The sequence below is a fragment of the Mustela nivalis genome, assembly GCF_964662115.1.
Source record: "Mustela nivalis genome assembly, chromosome: 9".
Taxonomy (NCBI): Eukaryota; Metazoa; Chordata; class Mammalia; order Carnivora; family Mustelidae; genus Mustela; species Mustela nivalis.
This window is the reverse complement of record NC_139028.1, coordinates 90527007-90551010: the sequence shown is the minus strand read 5'-3', so window position 1 is coordinate 90551010 and position 24004 is coordinate 90527007. Positions and strand designations below refer to the sequence as shown.

Sequence of the window (24004 nt, the reverse complement as noted above, 5' to 3'; positions counted from 1 at the left end):
GATGGTCTTTGGGGTCTACCCAGATTTGGACAGTTTTGAAATAATGGAAAGCTAGTTAGGGTTCCTAATTAGGACATTTGCTAGAGAATGTTGTCACAATATGGACGCACTATTAACCCATTTTACTATGGAATAAAATGAAACCAATTATAAACCCACGTACACACAAGCGTGACTCTATGCGCCCACCTGCCCGCACAGAGGGAGCGGGAAAGTGTTTCTCAGAGGGGGGTGGCTGGCTCATTGTCTGAAGCTCAGTGTTGTTCTGTTCCCTTCTTTTCTCCTCTTTGTCTTCTCCTTTTGAGTTGTCAAGGCATTTATAGATTCTCCCCTCATTTACTTAGGGTTCAATTATTATATGAATATGGCTCTGCTATTTTGACAAAGCCTCTTTCTCATTTTTCCTTTTCTCTCTCCGGAAGAGGAAGGGAGGAATGCCAGAGGAGGGTCGCCTTTCAGCCTTTTGTCCCTCCGGTCAAGGGCATCTCTGACTCGGAGCAGCTGCCGCTGGCCCAGTCTTCGCTTCCTTCTGCGCTGCTCCCTCACCCCAGCGCGCTCAGGCTCACCTTCTCCCCCTCCCCTCCCCGGGCAGCCTGGCCTGTCTCCACACGAGCATCAGAGCGTCCCCCTCCGTGGTCTGCGAGGACAAGTCTCAGGTACCTGCTCTAGTGGGGACCCCGCTCTCCTCCTCCCCCCTGTCACTTGTTCACCATCGTCATTGGTCACATCGATATGACTTCCACTGTCTGCTCAGTGGAGGAGAAATCTCGCTTCCTCAGGAACCCTGTTGCTCCCACCAGGAAGGCTTTTCTCCAGGAGGAAAAAAAAAAAATTGCTGCCCACTCCTATTTTTATTTTTTGGTCTTTGTCTTTAGCTGAGTGGGTTTCAAAGTTTTCTCTGTTAACCACGGACTTTTTTTTTTTTTTTTTTTTTTACATAACTCATACTCAGAAGCCCGGACCAGTCCTTGCTGGACTTCAGAGAGCTCTGTGGCAGGTTGTTTTCTGAGGCAGCTGAAACCATTTCTGCTGCCGTCTTGTGCAGAAGGCCTTTGCTGCTTCTCCCATTTGGGGGTGGAATCAGTTTCTCCTCCCCCTGAATCTGGTGGCCCTTTCACTTGCTAAGACCATCAGAATGGGGCGATGGGGGAGAAGCAGTGCTGACCAGGTCCCAGCCCAGCTTCGAGCGGCCTCGCGGCTCTCACTTCCGTTTTCACGGGTCCTTGCCCTAAGACGACCGGGTGGAGAAACTGCCCCTTCTGTCCTCTTGGGTCCTTCCCCTCAGACCTCCAGGGGAAGAGGCTGCTCTGCTCTGCCAGAGGACGAGAGCCAGTGGGCAAGAGAGCTCCTGAGTGCTGGACACACAAGGAAGCATCTCGAACCCTCTGGTCCAGGTGACTCCCCAGCTGGTGGCAGGAGGATGAGCAAGCCCACCAGAAAAGCAGAGGAACCACCCAGCCAAGTGCAGAATCAAGAGAAATAGTCAATTCTTGGGATTTTAAGGCACTAAATTTGGGCTTAAATAGATGGCTGAACTAGCCATAGAAATAGATGGCTGAAAGAGGCATCCTTCAGGAAAATCTTATGTGAAGCCTGTAGTGTGTGTGTAAGCCAGCTTATTTTTAATTATGAAATCAGTTTCTGCGCTATGACAGTGGAAACGGAGAAGAGACGGCTTCCAGCGGCCCCGTGTTGCTGCCTCCCCCTTCTCCCTGCATGCCACACCACATCAAGGCTCAGCTTATTGTGTATGTGTCTACACCGTGAGCATTTTATAGATGCTTTGTGGAGGGCTTCACATAAAACTGGGCTTATGTTTACAAAGTCTTAACATCTCTTTCATCTCTTACGTTAGTCAAGAGATCCCTGTATCTAAGGGCACAGAAAGGTCCGTCTGCTCTGACGGCAGCAGGGCGAGGATCTGGGCCCCAACAGCCCAGCCTAACCCCTCTCCCTTGCGGCACTGTGGACGGGAAGGACAGCGGCTGGGAAGGCTGCTGGCTGAGCACACTCCAGTGCCTGCTGGGAAAATTAAGAGTCACGAAGATCAGCCAAACCGACTAGGTAGATGTAAGGTACATATGGTACTTTTCCACTGCAGGTGTGTGATTTTTTAAATTCTAAGGAGATAGCTGCTAGGGCTACCGTTGCACATTAACCTATCCTTGAACCTTGGACTTGGTGTCCATTTTGCTAGTACTGCCTGGGTAATAATTGCCATATTCCGACTCCTTACTGCGTATTGGGCTCTGTGCTAAGCCCTTCACATACATTGTCCCGTTGAGTTTTCCTAAAGACCCCATGAGGCAGGTAAAGCAGTGAGGACTCACAGCCCAGAGACTTAACCCAGCAGCGCCGGGGACACCGCACAACTCCAGGGGGCACCATTCACATGGTTGTCTGTGCATGCGGTTCACATGGTGGCCGGACCCGAGGTAGCAGCCAAGGGGGTGCAGAGTTGGGATTTCAGACTCCCAAATCTGAGCACTTCATTTTATGTGACTTCACTAAAACTTTTCACTTCTCTAAGCTACTTTATTTCTTCTATCTCTAGCTCTGTGTCCCCGTGTCAGTCTGTCCAGCCACCTGTTCATCCATCTATCCATCCAAGACCCCTCCATTCATCCATCCATCTTCCCACCCATCCGTGCCCCTTTCTCTCTGTCTACCACTCACCCAGTCTGTTGAGTCGTGTCATTGAAGGTAGTGAGTGTCAACAATTAAGGTCTGAATTTCCAGTATCTTGAAATATACATGGACACGTGAATTCTCTAATGTTCTTATTTTTAAGTTCATTTGAAAGGCTAGCATTACTGAACGTTTAAAACAATGAGGAAAGAAAATCATTTTCTAGAAACCCATGTGTCCACAATACAGATTTCATATTGTGCCATATTTGCTTCAGATTTCTTTTGTCTGTTTTAAAAATGAATATAGAATAATGAGAGTCAAAGCTCTGCCTTCCTCTCTTACTCCTTTCCCTCGCTTAAAGATGGCATGTCATACCCATGTCACACTCCCAGGCATGATCGTGTGTATTTACCTCATCTGTGTGTATCCATAAATAATATTTAGTATTATTTTGAATTTTATAGTTTGCATTTACCATGGATGTGCTTTTGCCCTTCAACACTGTATTTTTTGAGATTTATTCATTCTGACATGTATACATCTAACTGATGAGCCGTTAAGTTGTTTTACTTCTTTTGCTATTACGGATGATGCTGTAGTGAACACCTTGGAACAGTCTCCATGTTCACAGCCGCATGAGCTTCTGTAGGGCAGACCCGGGGGAGTGGCGCTGCACGACGTCTGCTTTCCTGTTCAAAATACTCTTTGAAGTGGTTGTGGCTGTTTACCCCCAACAGCGCTCTACTGCAGTTTCTGTTTTCCACCAGGCTCGCTACCGCCTGGGTTATCTAGTGTGTATCAAATGGTATCTCATTTTTTTATTTCCCTGAGCATCACTGTATAGTTGTGTAGGTCATTCAGATTTCCTTTTTGTGGAGTGCTTCCTCATAATATGCTTTGCCTATTTTTCTAACGGATAGTCTTTGCTTCTCTAATTGATTCATAGCAAGTTTCTTGTTTTCGGTGTTGTTGTTGTTAAATCTTTTCTGGAAACAGATCCTTTGTCAGTTAATTGCATTGCAAGTACCTTCTATGTCAATAAACACAGTTTGGCAAGCTCCATTCAGTCTCTTGCGACTGTGGGTTTTCTACATCTCCTAGGTAAACGTTCAGAATGTTGTAAGTCATTACATATTATTGGTCCTTACCGATGACTAGGTCAGTCAGACATGGCCAGACACCAACATGGTAAGGATTAAGGCATTGCTAATGACCTCATTTACTGGACCTGTATTTCTCTTCTCCTTAACCTGTGCCTATCAAAACCACAATCTAGCAGCTGCTAAGTCAGCACAAGGAACTAAAAAGGCTTGTTCCTGGTGGTAACTAATGAGTCAAATCAATGAAGGAGAATTAATTCACAATAATTCTATCTTACCTAAAACAAGCCAATCTTAAGCATAAATAACCCACATTATAGTTCATGTGTCCTGGAGAGAATAAGTTCATTTAATTGAATCTTCTCAGCCAGCTGCATGAACAGCTTCAGTAATGACCTGCAGGGTAGGTCACGGAATCTGCTCCAGAGGATTGTGATCTGTGGCCATATTTGGAAATCTCTGAATTAGGCCATCTGGTTTTCTGGGTACCACTCTGCCTTTACTGTGTGGCCACCTTCTCTGGAAGAGGGTATTTTTCTGCAAGACGAGGCAGGAAAGCAAATCCAGGGATGGAAAGAGCATCCCAAGGACGAACAGGAGCTTCCTCCCTATCTCAGGTACCCCCTCCAGACTAGCTTCCGGCCTAAAAATCTGTCTGACTCCCCCCAATGGCCATCAGGAATCTTCACAGCTTTTCCCGTCACTTGCCCAAATGAAACAAGCACTACAGAATACAACCTGTTGCATTTCCTCCAAAGGGAGACCAGAGGTCAGAGTGGGGGGATTGTTTTCTTACTGCTAACCTGGGCACTGGTCCCCTAATACCTAAGATTTTTTATTTTGTTTTTAGAAATGTGCTCTAAGTCCATTTAGAAGAACGGTCACAGCCACTCAACCTCTTGGAACAGAACCTTTAAGACTTGGTGTGACTCTGTGTTTTGCTAATGTTATCGAGATGAACCTTCTTGCTGATTGCTGGTCGGTTCCAGAGTCAGGCAGAAGGAACCCCTGGGTGGGTCTGAGGAAGGATGTGGGTAATTATTGAGTCCTGCGGTGCCTCCTGCCGGGCCTTTATTGCCTGCAGAGCTCTGTGACTTTCTGAACTGGTTGTTAGGACAGATATGGACCCAGGATTTTCTGTGCTGCCTAAGCTAAGGAAGCATTATGTTGGAACAGGTTTTAAGGTTTCAGTTTAACAGAGTAACGCGACCATCCTTGATTGCTTTAGTTCTCCTGGCAACACAGAAGCCTCCGAGGAGTCGGCCAGTTACATGGGACATGGGACAATGAATCTGGCCTTTCCTTCCTGCAAATCAGGTTTCCAGGAAGGTGAAGGGGTGCTTACACCCTTTCCGTGTTCTGCTCACACAGTCTAGTGCTATGGAGTCTGGCATCAGCTACAGAACAGACTCTTCATGGGGTTGCTTTAACTCTCGGACTAAGTCCATGGCCTTGATTGCATTACTTAGGAGCTGGTGCCCAGGTAGATGAGATGTCCTAGTTTCCTGGCTTACTCGGCTGTTTGTTCTCCCTTTTCTTCTTCTCTGTCTTCCTCTCTCAGTTCTTTCTACAGTTTCCTATGGAAAGAGCCAGTGTTCAAATCCTACCACTTGCTAACTGTGTGACCTTAGGCAAGTCCCTTAACCTCCGAAAGCCCCAGTTTTCCCTTCTTTAAAATAGGAGGAATAATAGTGCCAATCTCATAAGGTAGAATGAGGACTGATAATTTGTAGGGCCCAGTATAAATGAAAGTGTTGTGGGGCCCTTTATTAAAAAATTACTAAGAATTTCGAAATGGTGACTGTAGAAGGTGAAACCAAGGATGAGGCCCTTCTAAGCACAGGACCTTGTGTGCGTAGGTTACACACCCATGAAACCATGGAATCAGTGAGATAAGTAATATTACTATTACTCCTATTGGTTTGTGTCTTCTGTTTCCGTTTCGTGCTCTAGGTTTGCCGGGAAAAGCCAAACATGCCCTCCACTGAAATACGCACGCATGTACTCATTATCATTTGTTCTTAGGGCCCCTTAAGTCTGTTGCGTTTGCTTTTCTTTTTCTCTTTGCTTAAACCTAGTAACAGAAAGCATTAGGTATAAGGTTCTGATTTCATTCAGAATGCCTCTGTTTGTATATTCCACTTTTCCTCTGTCCTTCTCCATGCCCATATCCGAGTGTAATTACACCCACTACTTTTGTATTCTCCTTATCTCCATGTGCTTCCCTGGTTTTCCTCAGTTTTTAAAAAGAAAATCATGAAATCAGAGAGGGAGACAAACCAAAAGAGACTCTTAACCGGAAATAAACCGAGGGTTGCTGGGCGGGAGGTGGGTGGGGAGATGGGGTGGCTGGGTGATGGGCATTAAGGAGGGCACGTGATGTAATGAACACTGGGTGTTATATGCAACTGATGAATCACTGACCTCTGCCCCCGAAACTAATTAATACACTACACTATTCGTTAATTGAATTTAAGTAAAATAAAATAAAATTTAAAAAATAATAAAAGTCACTTTAAAAATTAATGAGAGGTTAATTCACTGTTAACAATGAAAACAGATGCTCAAGAAGAAGACTGGGGCTAGCAAGGGAGGAGATGGGATACGACTGAGAACTGGAGAGCAAGACAGAAGAGGTTTCTAGGGCTTGAGTGTTTCGGTGACTGGGGTTTGGTTCATAATAATTGCAGCTGATACGCTGTGCTGAGTGCGTTCCAGAGTTCATCTCATTTGATCCTTGCAATAACCTGAGAAGGGTAGATGGGGTTGTTGTCACTAGTAAACAGGAGAGAAACAGAGGCATTGAGGTCAAGGAACTTGACTTAGGTCACAGAGCTAGTCAGCGTCGGCTCCAAATAGGAACTACTGAGGCAGAGAAGTGCACTCGGAGTTGTGTGTGTTTTGTTGTGGTGGCTGTTAACGGAGACCGCAGCGTGTTGAAGTCCGTCCTTGTCCTTTTGTCATTTCACCCCTACGTAGTTCATTATGCCTTTCTAGAAAACATGCGTATTTTCTTATGGAACTGTAGTGTCGTAATGATATGTGATGAAATTAGTAGTAATTCTTTGGTATTCCATCTAACCCAATCATATTCAGATTCCGTTGGTTGTCCCCAAAACGTAATTTTAAAATCTTGATCCATACACACTAGGATGCAAATAAGGATCTCTGTATTGCCATGGTTGTTATATTTCTTAACGTTATTTTCATCTAGAGCAGACTCCTCTTTGAAAAAAAATGCCATTCACTGAAAAAGCCTAGTCAGCTGTCCCATAGGAGTCCCCAGTTGGGGTTTGTCTCTTTGCTCCTCCCTGATATTCCCTGACTTGCAGAACTCATTTTTTTTAAATTCCTACACTGTATGTCGCGTCTCTTCGAGGTGTTGTTCTGGGTCATGTGAAAATCAGTCTCCTTTTTAAAATCTCTTTGGAAGATATCAAAAAAGATTAAATTTATTTCTCAGTGCTTTTCCTTTGGATTTTTGGATTTGTTTTTAAATATCAGTCTCCTATTTCCCCTAGGGATGGATCATCATTTAACTCTTTTCTCTGCTGTTTTATGTACAGCTTTTCCCTTCTTTAAAAATGCTTTAGGGAACTTCTTTGCAAATATAATACTTTTATTTTATTTTAAGATTTTATTTATTTGACACAGAGACAGCGAGAGAGGGAACACAAGCAGAGGGAGTGGGAGAGGGAGAAGTAGTCTCCCTGCTGAGCAAGGAGCCCGAAGTGGGGCTCCATCCCAGGGCCCTGGGATCATGACCTGAGCTGAAGGCAGATGCTTAATGATTAAGCTGCCCAGGTGCCCCAAATATAATACTTTTTACCATTTCATTAAAATACTTTTTGTCATTTCTAACCCAGAGTTAGGGTGTCAAAAGTTATGATCATTTTAGTGGTTCAGAAAATTACTTCCCATAGGAATGTGGGTTTTTTTTTTTTAACTTTAAAAAATTAAAACTTAAGATTTCTCAGATTCAGTTGGAAGATCCCATGGGTTCTCTGGGTAACCACAGACTCAGGGGTGAATGTATAATTGAAGATTTGTCCCTACATCTTTCCTAATATTTTTCAAAGAAAAAAGAGATTGCATTGCATGACCCACAGCAACATTTCCAAGAGAGGCAACATACAGTGTAGGGTTGAAATGAAGATAATTGAAGTATTGTCCAGACATAGTACCTTAGTATGTCCCATTGTTGTAATTTTGGGCTCATTTCAGTACAACTTTTTTTTTTTTTTAAGACTTTATTTATTTATTTGACAGACAGAGATCACAAGTAGGCAGAGAGGCAGGCAGAGAAAGAGGAGGAAGCAGGTTCCTTGCTGAGCAGAGAGTCTGATGCAGGGCTCGATCCCAGGACCCTGGGATCATTACCTGAGCCGAAGGCAGAGGCTTTAACCCACTGAGCCGCCAAGGTGCCCCTTTTTTAAGGATTTTATTTTTAAGTAATCTCCACACCCAACATGGGGCTTGGACCCACAACCCCAAAGTCAAGAGTCTCTTGCTCCACCAACTGAGCCAGCCAGGTGCCCAGTACACTTGTTTTAAAGGAGATTTTGTTTTGGTATGATCTAGCAGGTTCCAGGTTGGTTGTTCCAATGGATTCTACCAAGAGCCAATCCATTTCAAAAAGATTCTTCTTCTGTTTAGGTATCTAAAGCAGAGGAAAAACAAGAAATGAAAAATCCCAGTATGTGTGGTCTGTTACATCCCAGATGGTTGGTTTTTGTTGTTTTGCTTTTTTCATTAGATGAAGTTTTGCAGTTGCCTTTTGTAGAGAATACTTTATTATGTTTAGGAATTAAAAATATGTTACAGTGCTGATTTCATAGAGAGTACAGTAATTAGAATATCAGTCTTCCTGATTCTCTCACATCCTCATGTCTGTCTTCTTACCTAAGTCTGTAGCATCTTTACCTTTTTCATGTGACACTTGTTGGTGTTATTAATTAGAGATCAGTTAAGCTGCTGTAACAAAGATCCTCTAAAAGTACAGTGGTTTAAATAATGTAGAAATGACGACTTTCCTCTCATGTAACAGTTCCAAGGTGGTCCAGGTAAATGGGACAGCTCTGCTCTGTGTCATTCAGGAACTTGGGCTCTTCCAAGCTTTTAAATCTGTTATCCCTTAGGATCTAGCTTGATCCTTGATATTGTGAATTCCAGTCCATGTGCATTAGAGAGAGGAAGTCTGGGGTTAGGGAATTTCTTTTGTCTTAGAAGTTGCACATGTTATTTCCACTCATATTCCTGTAATAAGAACTTTGTCAAATGGCCACACCTAAGTGTAGAAGAAGCTTAGCAGTGTAGTTTTTGGTGATGCACACATGTGCCCAGGAAGAAGAAGAGAATAGAGTTTGGTGGGCAAATAGCTGTGTGTGACATATTATTTATGACAGTGGGTTCTAGAGTCAGACAGACATGAGTTCCAATCTTGGCTCTGCCACTCACCATCAAGGTGACTTAGAACAAATAATTTATCTTCTTGATTTTTCTCATTAGAAAAATAGAGATTATGGGCGCCTGGGTGGCTCAGTGGATTAAGCCGCTGCCTTCGGCTCAGGTCATGATCTCAGGGTCCTGGGATCAAGTCCCGCATCGGGCTCTCTGCTCAGCAGGGAGCCTGCTTCCTTCTCTCTCTCTCTCTGGCTGCCTCTCTGTCTACTTGTGATTTCTCTCTGTTAAATAAATAAATCTTAAAAAAAAAAAGAAAAAAAAAAGAAAAATAGAGATTATAACTTCTATTTTCTTGGGGTTGTTATGAGAATCAAGTTGAATGAGCAAGTTCATGCAAAGTGCTTAAGAAAAAAAGCACTGGTGGGTAAGAGCACAGAATTGGAATCAAACTGGTTGAGTTAAAATCCTGATTCTACCTTTGCTGGCTGTGTGGCTTTAGAGAAATTATACAAAATTGCCTGAGATCCACTTTTTTTGTCTATAAAATGGAGATATTATTAGTACCTACCCACTGAAAAATGTGAATAGAAAATTTTCCAATGAAGACATCCACATGGCCAACAGACACATGAAAAGATGCTCAACATCACTCATCATCAGGGAAATACAAATCAAAACCACAATGACATACCACATCATATCTATCAGAATGGCTAAAATTAACAACTCAGGAAACAATAGGTGTTGGGGAGGATGTTGTGAAAGGGGAATCCTCTCAACGCTGTTGATGGGACCACAAACTGGTACAGCGGCTCTGGAAAACAGTGTGGAGGTTCCTCCCAAAGTTAAAAATATAACTATCCTACAACCCAACCAATGTTGTACTAGGTACTTAAAGGTTGCAAAAATGCTGAGTCAGAAGGGCACATGTACCACAATATTTATAGCAGCACTATCAACAATTGCCAAATTATGGAAAGAACCCAAATGTCCATTGACTGATGAATGGATAAAGATGTGGTGTATACACACACACACACACACACACACATACACACACACACGTGTGCGTGTGTGCACACACAATGGAATATTATTCAGCCATCAAAAAGAATGAAATCTTGTCATTTGCAGTGATGTGGATGGAACTAGAGTGTATTATGCTGAGAAAAATAAGCCAGTCAGAGAAAGATGAACATATGATTTCACTCATATGTGGAATTTAAGAAACAAAACAGATGAAATTAGGGGAAGGGAAGGAAAAATGAAATAAGATAAAAACAGAGAGGGAAGTAAACCATAAGAGACTCTTAAGTATAACAACCTGAGGATTTCTGGAGAAGAGGTGGGTAGGGGGATGGGCTTAAACAGGCGATGGGCATTAAGGAGGGCACTTGTTGAGATGAGCACTAGGTGTCGTATGTGGGTGATGATTCCGCTCCTGAAACCAGTGCTGCACTGTATGTTAACTAACTTGAATTTAAGTTAAAATGAAAAAAAAAAAAAAAAAGAAAGAAAGAAAGGATTCAGTGAGGTCCTCCATGCTGGATTTATTAAATATTTATTCAGACTCGATAAATCATGATGGTCTTCTTATAGTTATTACTGCGTCTGTTTATTTTTTGAACTCTTGAGTGTATCTCCGAAAAAGAAGTAGTAAATTTTCATGGTGTAAGCATGCATCTGTCATGAGTTGCTGCTTTCTCTTAAGTCCCTATTAGTGCTTTGGTCCTGCATCCTGTTAATAGGTTTCTATGTTCAGATTGTATACTGGTTCCTGTTTGATTTCTTGGGGAAGCATCTACTGATGACTTTCTAGTCTAAATCACATAGACTAGGCTAGTTAGTGTGACCTCTATAGCTTATTTCAGAGGTTGAGTACATTTGTTTTCATAATGGCCTCAATCTCCTGCAGCCTTTTGAATGGACCAAGCTGGCCAGAAGAAATCTCTCTATGGATAGCTAGGCAATGAAATAAAAATGGAAAACACAGGGATGATACAGGGCTGCTTTAATCTCAGGGTATCTCTCTCTTGTATCATTGCAATCACCCTGGATTTTATTGTTCAGGTCTAAGTTTGGGGTATATTTATAGAATTCTGCTTCCCTGGTTTCATGCAGGTAACCTTAAGCCCACAGTTGCTTCTCTTCTCTTCCAGGGACCCTTCCATGATTCCCATATAACTGCAGGGACACTTTCCTCTTGCCCCTCTTGCCGCCCACTACTTACAGAGCTGACATGCTGCTGTGTGGTACCATTGTGCTATCCTGAGTAGGTGACATTCAGCCTGGCGCCAATGACATGAAATGAGGGGTTATGTATGCCTTTTTCAAACTTGAGACTAGCAAAAGACAAAACCCCCTTTTGTTTGAAACCATTGCAAGTGTAGTTTTGAGTTCTTGTTCTTTTAGAGAAACTGTGGGGTGGGCCCTTTTCTTCCCTACACCCCCATCCACTGGCTGCTGTAGTTTTGCATGGAGTAATTGAGCAAATGAAATACCAAACCTATAAAAGGTAGCATTATCAAAGTGAATGAACGAACGCTTACCTAGCAGAACTGTAAGACATGGAAAAATAGGAAGACAAGTTAATGATCTAGAAATTGTATAGCTTTGCTGTCTTAGAATCATGGCAAATGGAACATATGGCATTGGGTCATTTTTTGCATTGATATGAAAAGAAAATGAGTTTATTTTACAAATAAATGGAGTTTGTGTTTCTGTTTGCTATTCATGACTGTAATGTTTACTTCTCTTGAAATAGAAATATGTCACCTAAATATTAAATATAGAGAAAAATTTTTTCAGCTATTAATGAAGAATTTTTTCTTTACATGCCATGCCTTCATCCACTTCAATAAACATTTTATGCTTTTTTCTTCATTTGCTATTACGTTGTCTAATGAGGCTGTCTGTGAACAGAGGCATCTGAAGGAAAAAAAAAGGTGGGGGCAATTGGTGAAAAGACAGACATGTTAAAATTGTTATTTGCACGAGTATTAGAATTTCAGATTAAGGCCTAGAATCAATTCACTTCATTTTCTCATGGATTTTAAGATAGAACAGTATTTCTGTTTCCTATTTTGAAATTCAGAATAGCCCCAGAATTCCATTAAGGTTGCCATTAAAAATTTACCACATTTATTGTAATTCTAGTGAACATTTAGTATTTTTTTTAATCTCCACAGCATCCCTTACTTCAGAAGCCTTCTTTTCTTTGTAGAAACGACCCCTGCCCTATTCTCAGTTCATGTGACCCAAGCCTGGCCAATCAAAGTCCCCAAGTTAGTCCAAGTCAGTTATAAGACTTTAGAGAAAAAGGAGTTCTCTGCCCATTGAAATTGCTGGTCGAGATGCAGTAGGAAGCTGGCACAGGTGACCTAGGCTTCTGCATGGTAAGAGTCTCCTGAGACTGAAACCAGCTCAGAGAAAATTGACCCAAGAGATGGAGCAAGATTTCTGGCCTTATTTTTTGAATACTCATGCCTGAAGTGATATTTATAACTTACTACTGAATTTCTTATTTTCCCCCTCAAAATATTCTGAGTCGGTTTCATCCACTTAGAGTTGGAAGAGTTCTGGCCAATACGGTTATCATCATTTTCCTCAGGGTGCGTTTTGTGCAACACTTGGATCACTGCATATTAATCACTTCACATATAATAGGAAGAGAGAGTATTCATTGAACAGTAAAATTAGCAGGATCATGTGACAGCTTTCTACCCAGTGCAGAACTCCCTTCCTCAGGATCCTTCATTGATAGTCACGCTAGAATCAAAATCACTTTGTTTCTTCAAGGTTTTCAAGACACACTAGTGTATTTGTTTTCTATTCTGAGTTTCAAAATAAGTCCTGAATTCCATTATGGTCTTTACTTTAAAAAGTACACCCAATTCACCATGCAAGATAGCTTACTATCTTACAAAGTAGTGCATCCCAATTTGGAAGTTCTAATTCTCAGAAGGTTTTTTTCTTCTTTTGAGTTGAAAAAGCTTTTATACTTATTTCACCCATTGGTCCCAATTCTGCTTGAAACCACACAGATCGAAGCAAAATCCCCCTTCTACAAGATAATGCTTCAGATATTTGAAATACCAGTCTTATCTCTGCTCTTCTTTGCTCCCAGCTACATAAGTGCAGTTTCTTCTCCCATCCTTCATGAAATGGAGATGTCCAGACTACCATGGTTTCCCTCGCCTCAATTTCTATTTGTTAAATGTTCATTTTATATGGGATCAGCACTGAGTTGGCACCCTTTGTTTTCCTCTAGATGCTTATTTGAGTGCAGTCTTATACTGAATTATATTTTGGGGCTTCTGTTCCCACTTGCAGTTTCTGATTTATAATAAGCTTGCTGTGGCCTAGTACTCTCTTTCCCTCCCCCCCCCCTTTTTTTTTTTTTTTTTTTGTCCAAAGAGTTTTTAAGCCAGGTCTGTGTTTGAGTTTTGATTATTTGAATCTGTATTAGGATTTTGCAAACAATCATAAGCTTTCCTTTCCTAAATATCCAGCACCATATGAAGGGTATCGTTTTGCCCATGTGTTTCTGCCTCATTTGTGACCTCCATTGTGTGGAATGTTGGAAGAATTCAAACGTTGACACTTGGGCTACTAAAATAGCCTGCTGACTAGATAAGAGTATTCATTTGATCAATTAGGAAGGATGTTCAGATCTGTGGGTAAGAAAGAATCTAGAAGAATGGCTTAAATACAAATAAGGTCATGTGGAGTGAGCTGGGATGATGTTTGCCTAAAGACATTAAGGACTCAGGCACCTTCTGTGTTAGGTTCCACCACTGCAATGTCTGGCATCTGCGCGCTCAACATTGCTTTCTAGTCCAAGCTTGTGCTTTCTAATATCCTGTCACATATATATCCCATATATTCCAGATGGTAGGACAAAATCAGGACTAGAACTTGGATCCCCACCCCCACCCCACAACAGTCCATAGCCTTAATTGTATAGAGAATGGACAAAAAAAATTGACCTGATATGTTTGAAATTTGCATATTACCTTCCTTTTGGGTATTCTCATAGTAGGGAGTCTGGGAGGCCTCTCTGACCATGTGTGACATCTAGCTCATCTTTCCTCCCAATAAAATACCCATCATCTCTTTTCTACCCTGAAACACATTCAGAGGTACTCAGGCCAATATTGCTCGGGGCCAGCCTACACCTGAAAAATCAGATGAGGTGGATGTTGCAAGATCCAACCCAGTGGGCACGTGAATCAGGACCACATTGTCGGGCTAAGATTCAAACAGTCTTAGAACTTAGGTTTGGTGATGGCTATACATTGTATTTTCCCTTTGTTTGAAATAGCTTGGTTTTGGGTGTTTTTTGTTTTGTTTTTTTTGAAGATCATTTAGGTAAAAATAGCATCTTTGTATTCTTGTCTGATTCTGATGCCTACTGTTCCTTTAAAGTCCTAATCCTGTGAGACCTGTGGATTAGACTGGATCATCAGGGATTATGGCCTCAGAAGAAACAGCTCATTGGAGAATCTCAAACTGAATGAACATAGACCTACCAAGGAGAAAAGACCCTGATTATTATTAAAGAAAAACTCTTGCACAAAAACAAAACAAAATAAAACAACAACAACAACAACAAAAAAAAAACAAGGGCAAGAACATAGAAGAGGAAAATTTTTATGAAATAGAGTTTAAAGAATATTTACATCTTTGGTGTGGGAGAAAAACATAACAAATTGGTGATAGTAGATGCCTCTGGAAAGAGGAGTGGATGGTGGGAGATCTAGGTAGGACAGACACTTTTCTATTTTGAACCATGTCTTCAAAGCCTTACCAAAATAATGAAAGGAAAACAAAATAAGTGCTATAAACTGTTCCTTGACCAGAAGTCTGTGCTTTGCTTTGAGAACTTCCACTGTTTTTTAATGCTTCAAGCAAATTTTGGTGAACGAGTTATAAAGACATCTCCCTTAGCCTTATTCTCTGGACTTAACTAATACGGGTTTTCTTTAGCTAAAATTTCAATTGTTGCTACCCTTAAGGGATTTTTTTCCCACCCAATACATCTTATCTCAGTATTTTGTGTCTTGGTATTAGTTGATTTTTATCATCCTAAACATTCAACACATTAGTAACACTCCGTTTTCCATCTTTCTAGTCTTCTTGCCCAATAACTGATATTTGGAAAATAGCTCCCAACCAACCTTATTTTCATGACATTTCTCTTATCCTCTTTAAAATGTGGTCCTTTCATTAATGGACCAATTTTATTCACCCAAAAGATGGATTATTGTGCCATTTGCTGGCTGTTTCAGTGTGTAACCGATTAAATCGGGGTTGGTAACTAAAGGTTTCACATTGGCATATAGGGAGATAGCAGTTCTCAGCGGGTACATCTTAATGGAGATTTTTTCCATTTTGAAAGACATGTTTTTTTGACGGCTCTGCCATGGTTTTGCCTCCTCTGGAAATAATACCAGAGTTGCCGTTATTTGTGATAGGAGAGAGACTGTAGAAAGAAAGGATGTTGGCTTCAAGGTAAAGGTTTTGGCAGATCCAGTGCCATCTCATTGGTTACAAAGCCTTTCTGGAAAGCGTGCAATTATTCAGCTTGTACAGCACAATTAAGTAAACAATTCATTTAGTCTCTCTATTGATACTCCATTGCAGAGGGACTTGGGTGGCTCGGGAGATTGGAAATGGGAGCTGGAGCTTTTTCCCTCGACGTAGGTGGTTTGGATTTGTTCCTTAGGGTAGTGACCACATAGTGTCTCCATCTGATGGCTGTGCAGTGACCCGTGGGAAACAGATTGGTGGTTTCAGGCCCATGGAGAGGCGGTCACATCTCAACATCCAGGATCCCAGCTGGCAGAAATATGTGAGGATTATACTGACATGATTCTATTCAGTTTGTGCTTTAGTGAAATTTATATGGTGGAAATCCTACTTGCAGAAAAGTGAGCTTTAGAATATCTTCATAAAACTCGGAAGGAGGGTATCGCAGCCTTCCACATTTGTCAGATGATTAGCACACTTGGCCTGTTTATTTTGGCTTCAAGCTTTCAAGAATTTTTAGGGTTGTAAGATTTCTCCCACATTTGTGAATGTCGAGGATAATGTATGTACTCACAGCTAGTACAGACTTCCTGAAGAAACACAGGGCTTGGGTACAGGATTCTCTTTTCATGTTTTTGTAAATTGTGGTACAACTTGGGACTTTTAGACTGAGTGAGGCTTCCTGAAATGAAACAGATATGCTTATAAATTATAAAGATGTGCTTATAAAGTACCATTCAGACCTAAGATATTTTTTAACCTAGGTCTGGGGGCCATGTTGATTGGCCCACTGTTCTACCTCCAGATTTTCTCTTTCCAATTCTAGTATTTCATGACCTTTTCTACACACACATGTGCACACATACAAAAATTACTACGTATGTTACTTGTTCTAGTTGGAGGAGGGAATCCACGCCTGGACCTCAGGTAGATAAGCTTTTCAAAACTGAATACCGTACCAAAGAAAAGGAATATGAATGTGTAAAGTCCTAGGGTGCCACAGTTGCCAGTAACGTCTGCATAACCCTGTGACACCATAGACAGTTGCCATTTGTCTCAAGGTTCTTTGAAGACTCAGAGTTAACCGCAGTGTTGAGCAGGTGAAGTATTAATAAAAAATGGGTAATAAAATTCTCTTTAGCGCTTGGGAGGAAGACATGGGTCCATGCAGAGGAAAGTCTCGCCTCTTCTTTTGCCCCAGCTCACCTATCCCTAATATTTTGCTGTGGTGGAAGGGTTTTCCTAAGGCTTGGATGCCTCTTGGTGAGGACATCAGCTAGGTCTAAGATTTCTGGAGTTTGATTTGTCAATATCAGGCATTCAGATGCAACGTGCCGTCAGATGCCCCCTCCCTTTCCCACGTGTGCGACAAGAGGTAAAGACGGAGGAGGCCACAGGTGAGAGTTAGTGTGGTCGAAGTTGGGAACGAAGTTCTGTTACCAACCATGATTCGTGTCCTTCCGAGGAGCCGACCTCGTGGGGGGCGTTGCTGGAGGCGGCCCGTGATTGGCCATCTGACGGACTACTTCCGTGTTGGGCCACATTGCATGTCAGATCAGTGCGCACCCACCGGGTCTGGTCTAGGCAGTGGGGTAGAGTGATGGGGCCGATGGGCGAGTCCAAGTGGGGAATGTGCCTCCGTGGAAGGGATATTTGCCTAGTTGTAGCTGGTAGTGGTATTTATTTCTCTAGGTTAACTATAATCATGGACTCTAACTCTCTTTTGGGTCCCCGTGAGTAGTAGACCACTACGATGAGACTATTTTTAAAACCCCTTGCTTTCTTGGCAGAAAAATGGAACATGCTGGAGAAAGGCATGGGAAAAATAAGCAGGCTTGGACCTTTCATCTTCTCCCGTTCCCTTTTCTGCCCAAGCCTGATGGTGTCAGGGGCTCACGAATCCCTTGGGCATGGACAGAGCCACTCTGCATAGGTCCTGAGAGAGCTTGGGCACGTGGTGGAGTTGAATTTGTGACGGCTCTCTTTGTTTATGACATGCTTAAAAAGGTCGGGGTTTGCTTTATTTTGTTGCTTGATTTAAGTTTATTATTTAAACTTTAAGGTATCACTTAAATACAGAACTGAATTGGAAGAGGGTTAACTTGGATCTTTTCACTGACAAGAAAATTATCAAGTTATATCTTTATCACTGAGTTACAGAAACACAGTTGGGTTTGTTTTTTTTTTTTTTTTTTTAAACTCCTTTGGTGAAGACTGAACTAATTCTTTTTGAAAATTATTTGAGAGGAATCTTGTGGGAGTTTATAGAACGAATTCAGTCGCTTTCAGGGAGACTGATCTGACTTTTCTCTCCTGAGGTTGGCAGTAAATGCTTTTTTTCAGTTTGGAGGAGAAGGGCTTTATAGCCTCCTCTTATCCATGACTCATAACTCTCTGAGCAGTCACATTCGGCTTTACAATGAGGGGTGTAATGAGAGTTTGGGGGAAAGCGTTACCTGAATTGAGCCAGCCATTTTGAGGGGAGAGCGTGAAATAAAGAAAGAGGGGCGATTGACCTTTCCTTTCCAAACTTCAAATCTGCAGTGTGCCCAGGCCCTAAGAACTAACTTTCCTGTTAAGAGGAAAAAAAATTTTTTTTTGGTGGATATCTTAAACAGAATTAATTCTGGCTTTAAAGCTTTCATACAGTCATTTTCAACTTGCATAGGCTGTCCATAATTTCAGGAAAAGTGGGTAGCTTCAGGCTAGATTGTTTTCTCTGTTGGTGGGTGTAAATGTGTATGGAAGCTATTTGTTTCTCATGTAAAATTGGATCTGTTGACATAAGCATTTTTTTTTTAAAGCTTGGAGATGTAAGTCTGCATGAAAGACTTCACTCAAAGTTGTCCTCCTGAGAACTTGAATTTAGTCAAACATGTTGCTGTGAGATGAGTCACAATTTGAAATATTTTACATAGATTTCTCTCTGAATTTTGTATCAGAATGGGTTTGTAAAGGAGAGTTAAAAGTAAGTGTCAGTAGATTGAGGAGCGAAATGGAATGCCTCTAGTGTTGAAATGTCATTTGGGAGGGGAATATTCCAGCTAAAATAACGATATTTTGTATTTATCATCTTCTCTCTTTTCACTTGTTACCTCTTTCTGAATTCACAATCTGTTCCTTTCTTCATATAGGAAACGAACTAGAACTGGACCACTAGAAAAATGGAAAATCCAATAAAATCTATCCTTAGCCTTAGGAAATTAAAATATTAAAAATTTCATTGCCATGTGTAGCCTGGTAAAGCAAAGGAGGGCATCACAGGTTCATATAGGTCCAAATTTGTTTATTTTCAACAAGATAATTGAGGCTAACATTTTTAGCTTTTTCCCCTCCCTCTCCTCTGGCCGCACGCTTGTCTTCTCTCCTCCCTTCCCTCCCTTCGACTCTCCCTCCTTCCCTTGCTTCTCTGCAGTAATACTTAGAGCTCTGTGCGGTTTAGTATCCCTTAGCGTATGTTGAGCAGGCTCTCTTCAAAACAGGATGCAAAATTTTATGCTCTCCTCCACCCATTTGCATTCAAATTTATTAAGAATTAGTGGAGGAAGGAAAGGAAAATGTAAATACAGAGCTATTAAGTCCATGTCCTTATTGTACCCATTGGTCATGCTGCCTCATTCATATTTTGCCTTGTTTCTAGGACAAAGATTCTAGCCTCAGTTCTGTCATTAACTGGCTCTTTAACTTGGGTCTTGGCTCCTCAACATCTCTGAGTTACACCTTTCTCATCTGTTAAAGTAAAGTGGTTGCAGCAGATGATCAATAAAGACCTTTGCTGGATTGTATGCATACTCTACAAATTCTCAGTTCTCTTTCTGCGGGCATTTTAGCCCATTTCCTGTCTGACTTCCCAGTTAATGGGGGATTTCACCCATGGCTGACAGGATGAAAAGTGAGAATTGAGTTCTGCAGAATTTTTCTCAAGGCAACTGGGAAGCTGCTTTCTCAAAGCCAGAGAGATGGGTCACAGTGCTCACCAGGTTGTTAATCCAGATACACAGAAGTCATCCATGTAGAAGTCATTTCCCTCTCTCCATTTCCCTCTCCATCTCTCTCTCTCTCTCTCATTTTCTCTCTCCACCTCTTTATCACCACCCCACCCAATCTCTCCTGTCATTTCTACTTCCTAAATATTTCTTGCCTCTGACTTATGTTTCTGTTGACAATGCCCCAGATCAGGCCACCACCACCTCTTCCCTAAATGACTACAGCAGCCTCATAACTGGTCTCCCTGCTGCCAGCCCTGCCCTATCCGTTTCCCAGACGGTAGCCAGTGAGATCTCATTTGATTCCACTCTTTGCCCCATTGGCGGCCTTCTTGATTCCTATAGCATGCCAAGCTCTTCCTCTTATCAGGAAACGTGCTAGCCCCTCTATCTGGAACATGCTTATTTATTTATTTATTTATTTATTTATTTTTACACATGCCTGGAACCTTCTCTTTCATCTCCTCTCAGCTTAAATATCACCTCTTTAGAGAGACCTTCTTTGACTAAGCACTTCTCTTTACTGTCTATCACTTTTCTCTTTCCTTCTTGGCACTCATTACAGGTTGTAATGTATGTATTTACATGTGTAGTGAGTGTCTTTATAAAAACTTAGGTGTACAGGGAGATGGGACGCTATTTCTCTATAGCTGAACCTAAGCCAGCTCATGAATCTTTCTCTCAATGATTTCCTCTCACCCTTCTTTTCTTCTCCCTTGAGGCCATTAAAATTCTGGAGGAGCTGAAGTGTTTTCACATCAGGGATGCAATGTCCAGTTTGTGCCATTTATCACTTATGGCCTCTAGTAGATGTATAGTGAGTTTTGAAGGGAATCAATAAATAATACTCTTCTTCCGCTCCCAAATTCTGGTCAGTTGAGCTGTAAGCAAAAGAGGGCAGCATAAGGAGATTGAAATAGCACCACTCTCACTAATAAAGCTGATGTTAGAGAATGTGTTTTACATTTGTGGGCAAGTGGATTTGCTCATCAAAGCTCTAGCCTGAGAACGAACACCTTCTTAAAATAGTTGCTAACTATAAATGCTGAGGTGGTTTTAATTAGAAAAGAACAGTAGTTGTCTTAATTTTTATTCTCCTGCATCTCTGCTTGTGGGAAGAGGAGGTTGGTCATGTTCTTGGTGAATTTTAACGATACAATTTCAGTTACTCCTTTTAAAGGAAAGTTCCAGAGCAGTGAGTGTCTGGTCCTTTTCAGCCCTCTGTAATATTTGTTCAAAGAAATAAAGTGTTTGTTATCCAGCAGCATGTTCTTAAATGAGTTCATTTAGTGTTAAGCCAGAAATGTTGGAAAACAAGAGTTATTTTCTAGGTGTTCATTTGTGTGTGTGTGTGTGTGTGTGTGTGTGTATCCCTTGATACACACATTGGAGACAACATTGGAGATAGGTAGGCTCTAAGGTGGCCCTAAGTGATCCTTGCCTCCTGGTTTGCAAACCTTTGTGTAATTCCCTTCTGCCTGAGCATAGGTTGGACCTGCCGGTGACTCACATGTAATGAATGACTATGGCAAAGTGGTGAGATGTCATTTTTGAGATCAGTGACATAAATACTGCCACTTCTCTCTCTCCCCTGTCATTTTCTGTCTCTGAGGGAAACTGGCTGCTACAGGATGAGCTGGCCCATGGAGAGACCCACGCAGCAAGGAACTGAGGGAGGGCTTTGGCTAACAGCCAAGAAGGAACGGAAGCCTTCGGTCTAACAGCTCTCGAGGAACTAGACCTTGCCAACAACCCGGTGAAGGAGCTTGGAAGTGGATCCCTCTCCACTTGACTCGAGTCTTCAGATGAGGCTGCAGCCCCATTTGATGGTTTGGGTGCAGCCTCTTTTTTTTTTTTTTTAAGATTTTATTTATATATTTGACAGAGATCACAAGTAGGCAGAGAGGCAGGCAGAGAGAAAGGAAGGGAAGCAGGCTCCCCGCTGAGCAGAGAGCCTGATGCGGGGCTTGATCCCAGGACCCTGGAATCAGGGCCTGAGCCCAAGGCAGAGGCTTTAACTCACTGAGCCACCCAGGCTCCCCTGGGTGCAGCTTCTTGAAAAATCTTGAGCTAGGGTCAAGCAAAACTGAACTGTGCCCAGATTCCTGACCCACAGAAACAGTGAGGTACTAAATATTTGTTGTTTTCAGCTGCGAAGTTTTAGGGTCAACCATCATGCTATAATACATAGTAATACATTATCCGTGTGAGGTAGGGAAAACAGAATGTATCCTATCCAGCATCTAGTGGCAGAAAGAGAGCACTGGGGAGGTATGCAGTAATGCTTATTGATATTAGTAAGTGATAGACAACCAAAATATCTGTTAAATTATTTTAGGAGTTAAAATTCTCATGTTGCCTTTTGGGGAGAAGGCAGACAACTGTAGAGGGGTACTTCTGTGTCTTTCATCTGGGTTTATTGTTAAGTGCGTGTTTCTGGATTAATAGCTGCTGCTAAGGTGAGGAGGGCATGGAGGGGCATACGAACAATTACAGCACATCACGGGTAGAATATGAAAAGTGATACCTACAGGAGAAAATTCCATTGAAAGGCAGGTCAGAAAATCTGGTGGAGGAAAAGACAGCTAAACCAAGTTTAGATGGACTTGGGATTTTGATGAGGTTAACAGATTTAAGTTGAGGGATAGTCTTTACATACATCAGTCTTAATGGTCTCCTGCCACTGCTGTATTTTGTTAATGCAAAATATTTTTATCATGCTCTTTGCCATTCTGCAGGGACTCAGAGGATCCCAGTATTATTGTAGATAGTCTCTGAACTAAGGTAATATATATGGAGTGGGAAAGCACAGTGGTGGGTCTTAGAGTCAGACGGGCAGTGCTCGAACATTTTTTTTTTTTTTAAGAGTAATTTATTTATTTATTCGAGAGAGAGAGTGTGAGAGAGAGAATGAGCATGAGAAATGGGAGGGTCAAAGGGAGAAGCAAACTCACCGCCGAGCAGGGAACCTGATAACGGGACTCGATCTGGGACTCCAGGATCATGACCTGAGCTGAAGGCAGTCGCTTAACCAATGGAGCTATCCAGGCGTCCCAGTGCTTGAACCTTCTGAGCTCCCCTATTTTACTCACTGAGCCCCAGTGTCCTCGACTTTAAAATCATAATGGTATCTACTGGGAGAAATAGGAATCCATATAAATATTTATCACGTTATAATAGCTGAATGGTAGCTGTCAGTCTTGTTACAAGTACTGAACACCATGGCTGGCACATAGGCATGCAGTAAATATCAATTTCCTGCCCCTTCTGTTTTTCCTCTACTTCCTAAAATCTAGCCCCTGGGGCACCTGGATGGCTCAGTGGGTTTAGCCGCTGCCTTCGGCTCAGGTCATGATCTCAGGGTCCTGGGATCGAGTCCCGCATTGGGCTCTCTGCTCAGTGGGGAGCCTGCTTCCCTCTCTCTCTCTCTCTGCCTGTCTCTCTGCCTACTTGTGATCTTTCTCTGTCAAATAAATAAATAAAATTTTTTTAAAAAATTAAAAATAAATAAATAAAATCTAGCCCGTATATTTTTATTTCTATTTATTGATTTTTTATTCTCCAGTGCAAGAAATATTTTGATGCAGGAAATCTTAAAAAGGCATTGCTCGTCTAAAGCCTCTTTGCTTTCTCCATTTATTCCTAAAGGTTTTATTGTTAGCAAAGCCTTCTGAGAGCTTTCAACATAAATAGCTTGAAATCACCAGATAACAGAAGATTTTTTTTTTTTCTTTAAATTTAGAGATTAGGAGCCAGCTGAGCTAGAGGGGAGATCTTTATCATGTCATTATTCTGGCTATGTAGGATTGAGTGCCATTTTGTGTCTTCTCTATGAGTATCAAATTAGCAGGAAGGGCTGTAGTTGTATGAAACTGGGGGGCGGGGGTAAGACAAGGGAACTGTGCTATATCAACAGGATGGAGTATAGTAGGAAAATTAGAGAAGAAAAATGAACAATAGGGGGTTGTTTTAGACAGAAGGCACAACGGTTAACAAGGGTTAACCTACACTACAATACATTTTAATTTTTCCTATTAAATAAAACTTTAATTTCAATTTAACAACATTGTGACTCTCAACAAGTTCTCAAAAATAATTCTGCTTTTGTAAGCTGTTGCATTTAAAATAACTCATTTGAAAGGAGTAATTTTTCATCTCAGCTCAGTGCCTATGATTGAATTGAATTCATTACTGAGTTTCTAGAAAGGTATTAGGCATATCAAAGACAAAAAAATTATGGTATTGCCAAGGAGCTGAATTCTCCACGGTCAGGTTTTCATGACATGTAAAGGAACAGGGGTGGGAGGGATTGTTAGGATACTTAGCAGTGAAGAAGAGTTTAAAATGCAAAGT

The 24004-nt window shown here is 41.7% G+C and overlaps 1 protein-coding gene across 4 annotated transcripts in view; it reads left to right on the top strand.

The window, feature by feature from the left end:
* Window positions 1-24004, top strand: part of LOC309841351 (uncharacterized protein) — a 166519-nt gene that overhangs the window by 31748 nt on the left and 110767 nt on the right. Inside the window, exon 1 of one of the 4 annotated variants that reach the window (XM_082684243.1) lies at window positions 501-656. The exons of the other annotated variants lie outside the window; for them this stretch is intronic. The gene's annotated coding sequence lies outside the window, so the exon portion shown is untranslated. Of the gene's footprint in view, window positions 1-500; window positions 657-24004 lie in introns of those variants that run through there. 4 annotated transcript variants of the gene reach the window in all.